This window comes from Suncus etruscus, chromosome 6 (genome assembly GCF_024139225.1).
Source record: "Suncus etruscus isolate mSunEtr1 chromosome 6, mSunEtr1.pri.cur, whole genome shotgun sequence".
NCBI classification, from domain to species: Eukaryota; Metazoa; Chordata; class Mammalia; order Eulipotyphla; family Soricidae; genus Suncus; species Suncus etruscus.
The window spans coordinates 114,189,261-114,203,898 of record NC_064853.1 but is presented as its reverse complement, the minus strand read 5'-3'; the positions used below and the strand labels follow the sequence as shown (position 1 = coordinate 114,203,898).

The following is a 14,638-nucleotide window of genomic DNA, read 5'->3' as shown; positions in this document are numbered from 1 at the left end:
GTCACATAGGAATAATGAGGCTACAGACAGGTACTCATGCCTTGAGGAAGAAAAGAACTGGTGCCAATCTGCAATGAAAGGAAGAAAAGTGAGTTTCTTTGGTTGGGATGAAATCAGAGTGTGTTTTCATCTTTGGCTGATGTTTATGAGGTTAGAATTTCCATGCTGGGGCCCGGTGAGATAGCACAGTGGCGTTTGCCTTGCAAGCAGTCTATCCAGGACCAAAGGTGGTTGGTTCGAATCCCATATGGTACCCCATGCCTTCCAGGAGCTATTTCTGAGCAGACAGCCAGGAGTAACTCCTGAGCACCGCTGGGTGTGGCCCAAAAACAAAAACAAAAACAAAACAAAACAAAAAGAATTTCCATGCTGGTACCAAGCAAAGGGATAATATATATACATATACATATACATATAAATATATATGTATATGCTTTATCAGCTTGTCTAGTATGGGGGGAAAGGGGAAGAGAAAGATTTGAAAGCTGTTACTGATCTACAATTGAAAATAGAGCTGGACTATCTTACAGTCGAACTATGTTCAGATAGCAAGATATCTTTCCTGGAAGATAAGGCATGTTTTAAACTGGCAGACTGGTATGGTTATCATTTATACAATTTAGTTTCTTTATAAATCTATAGGGAATCTGGGATAATTTTTTGTGTTTTTTTTGGGGGGGCACACCCGGTGACGCTCAGGGGTTACTCCTGTCTATGCACTTAGAAATTGCCCCTGGCTTTGGGGTCCATGGGGATGCTGGGGATCAAACTGAGGTTTGTCCTAGGTCAGCTGCATGCAAGGCAAATGCCCTACCATTGTGCTATCGCTTTGACCCTGAATCTGGGATCTTGATTTCCATAGTTTTCAAGATCTATGTTGTTTCATTTTGGCTCTCAGAACATTTGTTTGGGTCTCATTTCATCCAGTCTTTGAGTGCATGCTGATACCAGGAGAGACCAAGGAAGTAAGATGATGAAAGAGAAGTTCGAAGTCCAATGTGGGAAAGGCAGACAGAGGGGAAACAGATCATTCCAACTATTGGTATTCATTATTTGAGCACAACAAATTTCTTAGTAAGTGCTTGTTAGTAACCATAAAAAGGACAGACATAAATTCATTGACAAAATCATACAAAATGTTAAAATAAGAAAAAACATAGTCTAGAAATGGTTTATTTTATTTATTTATTTATTTATTTATTTATTTATTTATTTATTTATTTATTTAGGTTTTTGGGCCACACCCGGTGGCGCTCAGGGGTTACTCCTGACTATCTGCTCAGAAATAGCTCCTGGCAGGCACGGAGGACCATATGGGATGCTGGGTTTCAAACCAACCACCTTAGGTCCTGGGTCGGCTGCTTGCAAGGAAAACACTGCTGTGCTATCTCTCCAGCCCCAAAATGGTTTATTTTAAATCGATAATTTCACAGTTGTGAGATGTTGAAAAATCCTACTTTTAAATTTCATATGGTTTCCCCATTAGGTTGAGTTTATCTTAATTGGACTTGTTCATCCCTTCACAATGTTCTTCCTCAATGTTGGATTTTGAAACATATTTCTAAAAAGTAATACCTATACCTATACCTAATGAGAACAAATAATTATTGTTAAGGCACATTCTAAAAAAGCTTTCAATGTAAGGGACACAGTGAAACACAGCAGTAGACAGAACAATTAGTGAGGGAAACACAATGACTGAACAGCACAAATCAATGTTGTGTTTCTATTACTTTTTCCAATGTGTCTTCATTATATTTCAATACTCTGTATCCACTATCTTTATAAAATTTATTTTCATGTTAAAACTTTGAGATGGATGGACCTAACTGAAAGTAAATTAAAATTAAGATTGCTGTTGCCATGCAGCTGTACATATAGATTTTAAAATTGATGGGAATTTAAAGTAACTTACTCCTTATTTTTCTTTTTTTAAATACATATCTTTATTTATGTATTTATTTTAAAACATTATTTATTGGGGCCGGGCGGTGGCGCTGGAGGTAAGGTGCCTGCCTTGCCTGCGCTAGCCTAGGACGGACCGTGGTTCGATCCCCCGGCGCCCCATATGGTCCCCCAAGAAGCCAGGAGCAACTTCTGAGCGCATAGCCAGGAGTAACCCCTGAGCATCACAGGGTGTGGCCCAAAAAAACAAAAAACAAACAAAAAAAACATTATTTATTTATTGATTGATTATTTTTTGGGCCACACCTAGCAGTACTCAGAGGTTACTCCTGGCTTTGCATTCAGAAATCCCCCCTGTCAGACTGGGGGACCATATGGGATGCCGGGAATCAAACTGGGTTCCTCCTGGGTAGCCACATGGAAGGCAAACTTCCTACTGCTGTGCTATTTCTCTGGCCCCTTTATTTAAAGACCATAATTACAAACATATTTGTAGTTGGGTTCCAGTTATATAAAAAAAGAGCACCCTCCTTCACCAGTCAACATTCCCACCGCCAATGCCCCAAATCTCCCACCTCCCTACTCCCCCCCCCACCTGTATTCAAGACAGGCATTCCATTTCTCTCACTCACTACCATTGTCATGGTAGTTGTCAGTGCAGTCATTTCTCCAACTGAACTCACCACTCGCTGTGGCAAGCTTTGTATTGTGGGCTGGACCCTCCAGCCCTCATCTCCATTGTCTCTGTCTACTAAACAACAATGTTTTCTACTTTTCTTAAAAACCCACAGATGAGAGTGACCATTCCACGTCCATCCCTATCCCTCTGACTCACTTCACTCTGCACAATAGATTCCATGTCCATCCATGCACGGTAAGATCTCACAACCTCATCTCCTTCGACGGCTGCATAGCACTCCAGTGTGTACATGTACCACAGCCTCTCCAGCCATCCATTTGTTGTCTGGCACCAGGACTACCTCCAGATTCTGGCCATTAAAAACAGCTCTGCAATGAACATAGGTGTGCAGAAGGTGTTGTGCTTCTGCGTTCCTAAGAGTGGTATTGCTGGATCATATGGGAGCTCAATTTCCAGTTTTTTGAGGAATCTCCATATTGTTTTCCATAAAGGCTGGACTAGACAGGATTCACACCAGCAGTGAATGAGAGTTCCTTTCTCTTTCCATCCCCACCAGCATTGATTGTTCTTATTCTTTGTGATATGTGCCAGTCACTGTGGTGTGAGATGGTATCTCGTTGTTTTAATTTGCTTCTTCCTGATGATTAGTGATGTGGAGCATTTTTTCATGTGCATTTTGGCCACTTGTATTTTTCTTCTTTAAGTTATTGTTTGTTCATTTCTGTTCATTTCTTCTACCCATTTTTGATGGGGTTAGATTTTTAAAAATTTTTTTTAATTATGAGAACAAAGATGCAAAGAAAGAGACAAGGTAAAGTTACAGTGGAAGGACAATCACCCATAACATAATTCTCAGAAGAAGTCCCCTTGCTGATATCTTAACTTTGAACTTTCAGCCAAAGAACAATAAGATAAATAAAACAGAATCCATGTACAATTACTTTGTCCCTCAAGTCCCCAGATTGTAACACATTATAATATTTCTTAACAGCACACAAGGTAATCTAAAGCCATAAAACTTACATAACTCCTTAAACATTAGAGGCATAGTATTTTTTACATTTCCATGTACATGCATATTAGCTTAAGTTAACCTCAAATTTTAAGTGGTTTTTTTTTTAAGGATTAGAGTCAAAGGAGCACAGTAAAAACGGTGTTAGAGTGGCAATTGTTGTTTGCATAGGGCCACCAAAATATGAGGGGAATGGAAAGGAATAACCTTGGCCTAAATACAAAGAGACCCGACCCCTGAAGTTTCCTGGCATAAGACCAACTCTAGGCTCCAGGCAAGCTAGATCGTCCAATCCAAGACATTGCCTGTAGTGACAACACACTTTTATTTTTCACACAGTCTCTGTTGTTGGGTATCATGTTTCTGTATTAAATATCCTGGAATCTGCATATCCTACATTGAAGTCAGGATGTGGAGCATCCTCTCGTTTCACCTCACCATTAAAGAGCAATGCAGAGAGCCCTGTCCTGTAAACAGGTTGTTGTTGTTGTTAAGTCTTCTCAGTGTTAAGGGAAGTCTCTTTTGAGCAGGTCGATGTCTGAGCAGTGGTAGGGTCTTCCATAGTAGAGGATTGCTTCCAGGTGATGTTATAGACAAACCTGGATGTTTCGTGGATAGCTTCCCTGGTTCAGGGGTGAATGGAAAATGCCCTTTCTTCTGAGGCCTGTGCCAGGTCGTTATGTCAATGTTCAGGGTGTAAGGTCCCTTTGCACTACAAGATTTGTGTGTTCCAATCTCTATTAGATAGGATCTTATTTGTATGTATAGTATTTTCCCATTTTAATGTGCCTATGCAAAAAAGGAACAATGCCATGTGGCGTTATTGGTGCATATGGGGGCCATAAGAACAAGTCCAACAATCCCCATGGCATGGCTCAATCATAAGCATTAAACTGGGGGACTCTTTCACCAAAATTCCTTGTTGAACAACTCATAAAGAGAAGATAAAAAGTGGTTAGAATCGTCACTGTATAAGAGAATATTTAGTAAGACTTATAGCTGTCAGAGAAAAAACACAAAATATTTGAAAGAAATACATGTCCATTTTATGACTTTTGAAACAGTTTGGGGTTGTCACACACAATGCATGTCTTTGGTCTGTGATTAGGATTGTACAGTACTAAAGTTAAAAATCGGGGACCGGGAAGGTGGCGCTACAGGTTAGGTGTCTGCCTTGCAAGCGGATGGACCGCGGTTCGATCCCCCGGTGTCCCATATGGTCCCCCAAGCCAGGGGTGATTTCTGAGCGCCTAGCCAGGAGTAACCCCTGAGCGTCAAATGGGTGTGGCCCAAAAACTAAAAAAAAAAAAATAGTAATGTGGGTTAGTGATGTTTGGGGGTGTGTGAGAGAGTTAAGGAGTAAAAATGAGCTTTGTAGGGGTGTGGGAAAGGGCAGAATACAAAATGGACATTCTGGATACGCAAAACATAACATAAAGATAAGGAATACTCTTAATACATGCAGTGCGTGTGGGGGCGCTAGCTCCCCGGTGCGGTTTTCCATATGTGGACTAGTCAGAAATTGCCAGTGACAAACTTAGCGCAACCAAGCAAATCTCAGCACACCCCAAGTTAAGACCCACCATTTCTGGCCTCCTGGGCTGCCTCCCCAAACCCAATGCGGCTACAGCTAGTTTCCAGCGATGTCCAGCTCAAGAGAGGATGGATAGAGAGCCAGAAGCCAGGATCTGCCCGCCCTACACCCTGTGCCCTTCCCACCCTAGAGCTGGGGGAAGGGTGGGAAAGCTTGGGACCCCATCCAGGAGGGACCCCCCTACACTCACCTTGTCTGGCCGCCTGGGCTGCCACCCCAGAAGGCCTGGAGGCCGGATCAAAAGAGGGGAAGGCTGGGGACCTATCAAGGCTCTTAGCGCACCCAAGTTAGGGAGAAGGCCTTCCACATGGGGTCTCCCCAAACCCCATGCAGCTACAGCTAGCCTCCAGCTCAAGAGAGGCAGATATTTTTTTTTAATTTGAGTCACACCTGCCTGTGTCCATGGGTTCCCAACTCTACATCCAGTAGTCACTTAGGGGACCATATGGGTCACCAGGGATTTGAACTTGGTTGGCCATGTGGAAGACAACCACCCTACTCATTATATTATCACTCAGCTTCCTTCTTATTTTTATTTGTTTATTTATTTTTGTTTTGGGGCCACACTCGGTGACACTCAGGAGTTATTCCTGGCTCTGTGTTCATAAATCATCCCTTGCAAGCTTGGGGGACCATAAGGGATGCCAGGGATTAAACTCAGATTGTCCATGTGCACAGCAAATTCACTATGCTATTCTCCCCCTCCCCTTATTATTTTTTGTGTGTTGCTAGTCTCTCTGGAGTAAGGTGATATCTCTTTGATATTTTGAATTGCATTTCCCTGGTGATTAATGATACTGAGCATTTTTTCATGTTTTATTTTGCCATTTGTGTTTCTTCTTTGAGGAAGTTTCAGTTCAGATCTTTCCCCCATTTTTTGGATAGGGTTTAATATGTTTTATTTTATTTTATTTTATTTTATTTTTTTTTGGTTTTTGGGCCACACCCGGTAACGCTCAGGGGTTACTCCTGGCTATGCGCTCAGAAGTCGCTCCTGGCTTGGGGGACCATATGGGACGCCGGGGGATCGAACCGCGGTCCGTCTCCTAGGCTAGCGCAGGTAAGGCAGGCACCTTACCTCCAGCGCCACCGCCCGGCCCCTATTTTATTTTTTTTTATTAAACTTTTTTTTGGGAGGGTCACACCCGGTAGCGCTCAAGGGCCACTCCTGACTCTACTCTCAGAAATCGCCCCTGGCAGGCTCGGGGGACCATATGGGATGCCGGGATTCGAACCACCATCCTTCTGCATGCAAGGCAAACATCTTAACATGTGTTAAACACATCTCCATGCTATCCCTCCTGCCCCTATTTTTATTTGTGTGTGTGTGTGTGTGTGTGTGTGTGTGTGTGTGTGTGTGTGTGTAAAGTTCTACCAGTAATTTAGGTAGCATATTTTTGGATTAATAAGTATTTGGTATCAGGTCCCACTTCATTTCAAAACTATGAGCTTAGAATTGTCTGTAATGAACTGATCTGGATATCCAAGTGCTGGAGAAGATGTAGCTGCCTCTTCTCCAAGCCACCCCTTTGCCGCTGGACTTCTCTGGGGCCAGTAGCCGCCCGACCTGGGTTCTGTGTCAAACCAGCAGTTTGCAGTTGGCTGCGCCAAGGCGCCAGAGGAGGCGCGGGAGGACTCGGCCTGGGCGGCCCAGGAGCCGCAGTTGCTGCAAGAAACCGGCCTCTGTAAGTGGTCAAGGTGCACTTGGGGTTCAGCTTCCTATTCATGACTGCCCGCGCCGGGGTCGTGGTCGACCCACCGGTGGACGTCTTTGTGCACCAGAGTAAACTGCACATGGAAGGGGAGGCAGTGGAATTCACCTTAAGAAGTCTGCCAAGGGCCTGGAATCTGTTCGAGTCATGGGTCCTGGTGGGGTGATCTGTATTGGGAGTGAGAGACGGCCCAAAGAAGCGAAGATCTAAGGGAGACAGATGCTACAACTGTGGCAATCTAGACCATCTTGCCAAAGAATGCAAATGCCACCCCAGACAAGAAGTGCCACTTCTGCCAGAGTCTCAGCCATATGGTAGCCTCCTGTCCACTGAAGGCGCAGCAGGGCCTACTTCTGGGAGGAAGAAGAGGAGATCCATTCCCTTGCCCTGCTGCCTGAGGCCCAGAATTGAGCCAGTGGGAGTGGGACTATCCTTTGAGATCAACAAGTTTCAAGGAGCAGGCATCAATCGGCAGAGAGGAGAAATGGGGGTAGGCTGGGAAGGGGGCAACTGGCTCTGCCATGTGTATCAGGCCGGGGTCCAGAGCTTCACTCTCTCTTCTTGGTGGGGAGGGGGGGGGGAGGCAGAGAAACTCCAACTACTCTTGACTAAATGCACCTGAGGACTCTGCATGCTTTATCTAAGTCTCTATACCTAGAATCTCTAGCTTTTGAAATGTCTGGACACGGAAGTGGTTTTCCTTTCCTTTTTCCTTTCCTTTCCTTTCCTTTCCTTTCCTTTCCTTTCCTTTCCTTTCCTTTCCTTTCCTTTCCTTTCCTTTCCTTTCCTTTCCTTTCCTTTCCTTTCCTTTCCTTTCCTTTCCTTTCCTTTCCTTTCCTTTCCTTTCCTTTCCTTTCCTTTCCTTCCTTTCCTTTCCTTTCCTTTCCTTTCCTTTCCTTTCCTTTCCTTTCCTTTCCTTTCCTTTCCTTTCCTTTCCTTTCCTTTCCTTTCCTTTCCTTTCCTTTCCTTTCCTTTCCTTTCCTTTCCTTTCCTTTCCTTTCCTTTCCTTTCCTTTCCTTTCCTTTCCTTTCCTTTCCTTTCCTTTCCTTTCCTTTCCTTTCCTTTCCTTTCCTTTTTCCTTTCCTTTCCTTTCCTTTCCTTTCCTTTCCTTTCCTTTCCTTTCCTTTCCTTTTTCCTTTTTCCTTTCCTTTCCTTTCCTTTCCTTTCCTTTCCTTTCCTTTCCTTTCCTTTCCTTTCCTTTCCTTTCCTTTCCTTTCCTTTCCTTTCCTTTCCTTTCCTTTCCTTTCCTTTCCTTTCCTTTCCTTTCCTTTCCTTTCCTTTCCTTTCCTATTATTTTATTTTATTTTATTTTTTTGGCCACACCCAATGACACTCAGGGGTTATCCTGGCTAAGTGTTCAGAAATCACTCCTGTTTTGTGGGGGGTGGGATGTTTTCCAGTTTTTTGTTTGAGTTTTTAATCTATTTTTAGTATTATTGTTATGTTTTTCTTTCTTTTTCCCTTTCTTCACTTAAATTGATATTTATAGCCTCTAGAAGGACTCCTTTCATTTTTTTGCTTGTTTGATTTTTGTCTCATTTTATTTTATTTTATTTTATTTTATTTTATTTTTATTTCCTTCAAACAGAACCACATAAATTGAACCATCTTGTTCGGCCTCACAAATTGAGGGGGAACTAATGGAGGGTACCAAGAACATTAAGTAGAAATAAGAAACAATCAGACTTAAACACCAAATCCAAAGCCAAAGACAACAGAATCGATACCCAATCTACAACAAGCTAGACACAGAGGGGACCTTATACTAGCAACTAGGGGGCTAAAGGAGGGAGATATGGGATGCATGCTGGAAACAGGGGTGGAGGGAAGACAATATTGGTGGTGGCAGTGCCCCTGATTCAATGTCGCTATGTACCTAAAATATTACTGTGAAAGATTTGTAATCCACTTTGGTCAAAATAAAAATTAAAAAAAAAAAGGAGAAAGGGAAAAATGAAAGAGAAAGAAAGAAAGAAAGAAAGAGAAAGAAAGAAAGAAAGAAAGAAAGAAAGAGAAAGAAAGAAAGAAAGAGAAAGAGAGAAAGAAAGAAAGAGAGAAAGAAATAAAGAAAGAGAAAGAAAGAAAGAAAGAAAGGAAGGAAGGAAGGAAGGAAGGAAGGAAGGAAGAAAGGGAGGGAGGAAGGAAGGAAGGAAGGAAGGAAGGAAGGAAGAAAGGGAGGGAGGGAGGGAGGAAGGAAGGAAGGAGGGAAGAAAGACCATATGAGACGCTGGGGATCAAACTGAGGTCCATTCTAGGCTAGCTTCCGCACAAGGCAGACACCTTATTGCTTGTGCCACTGCTCCAGCCTCTGGTTTTCTTTTTAACGAAGGATATGTAACTATTTTCCATGCCAGATTGATTAGATAAGAAACCAGATTGATGAGTCCAACTTGAAAACTTTTGCATTCCATGGGAAGGAATCTCAGGGCTAAAGCAAGATTTTTTCCACATCTTGTCTCTTCATAACTCACTTTTAGGAATAAGGTATCAAGTTGTCCCAAGCCATGGATTGTGATAAAAGGCCAAAGAGGCAATTAGGAAATCTGCTCCTAAACTCCATCCCTATTCTGGGACAATACGATTTTTATTTATTTGCTGCCTTGGATAGCTGCACTATGTAGGTTCCACCTTCTTTAGGATGCCAACTGCACTAGTTCTATGCGAATGACGTATTTTGTGCATTTTATTTTTTTCAAAATATAAATATTCTGGTTTTGTATTTTTGTGTATTTTAATCTAAGGTCCTCATTCCTGCACTGTGTTCTCAGGTTCATGAGTAATCTCAGGGATAAATCAGCAGCAGCTTCTGGTCTGCACAGCAGGAATACTTTTGTGTGATCATCATGGAGAAAAAATATTTGAAGTGGATAGACTATTGAACTACCTATTGAAGTACCTTTTTTTTTTTTTTTGCTAATTATGAACTGGCTTTTCTGGTCTTAAATCATTTTGAAACCCCTCCATCTTTAAGGTTTTTATTGGGGGGTAGGTTTTCCCTGGGTTTTCCCATAGGCCCTATGACTTGGTCTCCTCAAGATTGGAAACTGGTTTGAACAGGAAAGGTGGTACAGAGAAGTTAGGAAAGGCTAGGCCAGGTTAAAGGCACAAAAAGAAAGCCAATTTCAAGTGAGGTCTCTGTGTAACAAAAGATTCCCAGATCTCTAAACCCAGGGATCAAGACTCTTCACATCCCAGATCCATTCTTCTGGGTTGGGGTGGGCTTACCATGTTCAAAAGGGTGTATGTGTGTTTGGAAAAAAAAATTAAAGTTTGAGTTCATAAGTATAGTTTTTTTTTTGTTTTTTTTTTTTTTGTTTTTTTTTTTTTTTTTTTTTTTTGTTTTTGGGCCACACCCGGTGGTGCTCAGGGGTTACTCCTGGCTGTCTGCTCAGAAATAGCTCCTGGCAGGCACGGGGGACCATATGGGACACCGGGATTCGAACCAAACACCTTTGGTCCTGGATCGGCTGCTTGCAAGGCAAACACCGCTGTGCTATCTATCCGGGCCCATAAGTATAGTTGTTAAAGGATACCTCTGTATCTACTTTGAGATGCCCAGTTATGGATATTGGGACCAAAATCCAGAACCTTTAACTCTTTGGCTTCCAGATGTTTTCTTTGTGGGGCCCAGAGCCAGTGCCCAGCCCTGCTGTATTGGTGATTCATGTCATGGGGGAGGGTTGTTTATTTGCTGTGATCTCTGCAAATCTCTATCTCACTGTGTTGAAATGGGGTAAATGCAATAGACCGCATTGGGTGATATGTGTCTGATCCTAGGTTCATTTCTCCCCCAATTTGCAGTCCCCTCTAGATGTATTTGTCTGAGTTTTGTAGACTTATGGGTAGCTAATTTGGTGATTGCTAGGTGGCCCAATTTGTGTAAATATAATGTGTTGGTCTCTCTATGTTCTTTTAAGGTTTTATTGTTTACAAAACTTTTGTATGAGAAAAATAGCCAAAACGTCTTTGACAAAAGGTTCTTTCTGTACCAGGCAAAAGGATCTGAAATAAACTTGGGACCCTTCTTGAAATGGGGGTCTTGAAACACCCTTTCTCTTTTTTCCTGTCCCATTTTCTATTTTGAATCAGGTCTTCTTTCCCTCAAATTTATACCATTTCCTGGGTTTTCTTCTCATTTCCTCAATTCCCCTCCCCCCACAGTACCTTCCAAAACCCACACAAACTTGCATGTGAAAGTTTGTAGTATATTTCCCTAAGCCTTGAAATGATTTTTGCAAAAACAAGTAGAAGCTAAGGAAACTTCATTCCTTGTTCCTAATCTCTGATGAAAGACTATCACTTATTATTTTTCATGTCAAACATATACCTTGATTTTAGGGTAGAGAGAAACAATGAATGCAGGAGACCAAGGAAAGGAAAGATGAATGTATATCCAAGTCACTCAGGAACTTTCGTGTAGGTGCAAGGAATTGAAGTCAAAGTGGCCACAAGATTGTTTTATAGGAGACGGGAGAATGTAACTCCATAAAAACTGAAGCTTTGTGTGAAATCTTGAATTTATGGGGAGGGAGGGTGGGAGAGTTGGGAAGCAAGTACCTCTTTGTTCATTCCCTGGTCCTCATCCCTCATCCTTGAACTACAGGAGACTGGAGACTGTGGGCTTTGGTGACCCCCATCCTTGGGAAATGTTTATTTGACGATTGATTTTGCTGTATTGGTCACTTCCTTTTCTTTACCTTTTGCTATCATTTTGCCACATACATGCTGATCCTTTTCCCACTCTCTTTCTGTGCCCTGGGAAAATACAGTGAATAAAAACTTATTGTTAAAAAAATGGATTTTCATAATTCCAAAGTATGAACAGCCAAATGAGTACTTAAGTTTATATCTAAAATTGACTTAAATTATGTATAATTATAGCCAAGTGTTTGGAAGAATGAATATTTTTATTTCTGGCCATTTGTAGGAGTTGAGGACAGTTTGATTTGAGCAGGAATTGATTACTTCACCATTTTGGGACTATATATATATTTTTTATTTTTTGCGATGCAGGTAGTTTTTATTGAAATTTATTTAGAAAGATGTGAAGGGAGATAATGGGAGAAGTGTATGTCCAGGAGAGAACACAGACTTCTGCATAATGGAAATAGACCAGCAAATAGACAAGCAAGCACGGTACATGTTCAAGAAGAATATGGGCTTGAATTCTCTTATTTTTGTGTCTTTAAAAATAGTGACTGAAAAAAAAATAGTGACTTTGGGGTCAGAGTGATAGCACAGTATAGGAGATTTACCTTGCATGTGGCTAACCCCAGATGGACCCCAATTTGATTCCCAGCATCCCATATGGTCCCCCGAGCCTGCCAGAATTGATTTCTGAGTGCAGAGCCAGGAGTAACCCCTGCGTGCCACCGGGAGTGACCACCACCTCAAATAGAGACTTGGTCTAGTTATTTCATTTAGATTATTATTATTATTATTATTATTATTTTTGGTTTTTGGGCCACACCCGGCGGTGCTCAGGGGTTACTCCTGGCTGTCTGCTCAGAAATAGCTCCTGGCAGGCACGGGGACCATATGGGACACCGGGATTCGAACCAACCACCTTAGGTCCTGGATCGGCTGCTTGCAAGGCAAACACCTCTGTGCTATCTCTCCGGGCCCTCAAACATATTTTTTTAAGTTTAAGTTATATGACTACTTTTCAGTAACTCAAATTCACGTACTATGAGAGTCAGAAGGAACTGGTCGCATTTATTTGATTAGTATATTCTAGGTAGTAACAGCTTTTGTCTTGGGAAGTGGCCCCTGAGATATTTCTGGCTGAAAAAAAAATTTTATTTTTAATCTGTAAACAAGTTTTCCACAGAATTGCCTCTGTTCACATGATGGCCTTTAGATAGACAACAGATTTCCCTCAGGCTCAAAATGCCAGGCTTTCCCAATGTTATTGGCTTACAGCACAAGCTTGATGTTACTTTGTGGTCAAAGGCATTCTACCTTGTGCAATAGTTATAGCCTGCTATAATCAGTTGCATGAGTTCAAATAAAAAATTTTTTATGCTAACCCCAAATCTTAAATTCTCAAAGTCTGTCAGGAGGAGTGCAGGACCTGAAGTAGAAGAAAGAATACAGGTTGTATAGGACAGATTTGAGCTCAAACGTTGACTGCCTTACACAATTCAGTTAACATCACTGAATACTAGAAACATTACTAGCAACCTCCTAGTGAAAAATTAATAGAATACATACTTACTCATTGCTTCAACAGAGCTTGCATCTGATCCCATTCTGCAACCTCAGGAACACAGTATTAAGTGGACAAAGAACCTGCTCTCATTAACCATGTTTCCTACAGATATACAGTAATAAGCCAAAAACAAATAAGAAAATGCCATAATATAATCAAATATAATCAAAACTGTAATGCAATTGAGAGCTGTCTCAGTCTCTGTTTCTTTATTCCTGTCAAATCTATTTGGTAATTTCTATGGAATGTTATTTTCACTGGCCTCTTATCTAAGTTCTCAGACCTTGGATAACTCCAATTTTAATGACCCAATAAACTTCTTTTGAAAGATTTATGTATCAGCAGGAGACCAAGACCTTAGACTTTGGGTTTACTTTTCTGCTTTTTTCAGACTTTGTGTGATGACTGGCAGTGATTTTTGAGAGTGGGCAGAAATTTGCTTAGTCTGCCTGAGAACGTTTAGTTTTTGTAGATTAGGTAGAAATGATTGTGAGACCCTCTTTCTAGGATCATCACATCAGCATGTGTGACTCACAAGAACATGTTCTGATTCGGCCCTAGAAAGACTGAACAGCCTAGAAAGGCTGTCAATGAATCCAAGAAGATGAATTTTGAGGAGTTGTCATCATTGTTGTAGTCTCCTTCTCCTTCTTTTTTTTTGGGGGGGGTCACACCTGGCTGCACTCAGAGGTTACTCCTGGCTTGGTGCTCAGAAATAGCTCCTGATATGCTCAGGAGAACTTTTGGGGTACAGGGGATCGCACCTGGGTTCTTCCAGAGTCAACCGCATTTGCATGTGTTCTACTGTTGTGCTATTACTCTAGCTCAGGAGTCCAGGTCTTCTAATACCACCTCAGTGGGTGGAAGCTTCTCATCATTCAAACAGCTCTAGCCTCAATAGATGAATTAGGCATAGACTTGAGATAAGAGCAAATGAGGACTTAGATACAAAAAAAAATTTCACTTTTAAAACCTTATATTGAGGGCCAGAGAGATAGCACAGTTGTAGGACACATCTAGGACAGATGGTGGTTCGAATCCTGGCATCCCATGTGGTCCCCCATGCTTGCCAGGAGTTATTTTTGAGCACAGAGCCAGAAATAACTCCTGAGTGCTGCCAGATGTGACCCCCCAAAAAAAATAAATAAAACAAAACAAAACAAAGAAAAAAACAAAATAAAAGCCTTATATTGAATTTTGGAACTAGAAAATATTGAAAGATAATAATGTAACATCTCATTTTATGTAAACTTTTCAGAATTTGAGTTATATAGAGGTGGCAACTCCATAATCAACTGACACTTCAGGGACTTTGTTTATTTTGGACAGTGCTTGGGGGAGAGGGTCACTCCTAGCAGTACCTAGGGAGTATACACTGCCAAGGACCTAAACTGGGTCTCCTATTGAACACATTGAACTATCTCTTAGGACCATTTAAGTTTTTAAAAGTTTTAATCTAACCATTCCCCCACTTCAACCCAGAAACGTCCCTTCAGCCAGTTCTTAAAATTAATTCACAAGATTTTTACTAAATCTTAGACCCAGGAGAGAGAGTGGAAGACAA

General features: G+C 41.6%; 1 pseudogene; it reads left to right on the top strand.

The window, feature by feature from the left end:
- The first annotated feature begins 2,834 nt into the window (after nt 1–2,834).
- On the top strand, nt 2,835–7,274 carry LOC126011861 (protein lin-28 homolog A-like; annotated as a pseudogene).
- The last annotated feature ends 7,364 nt before the right edge of the window (nt 7,275–14,638 follow it).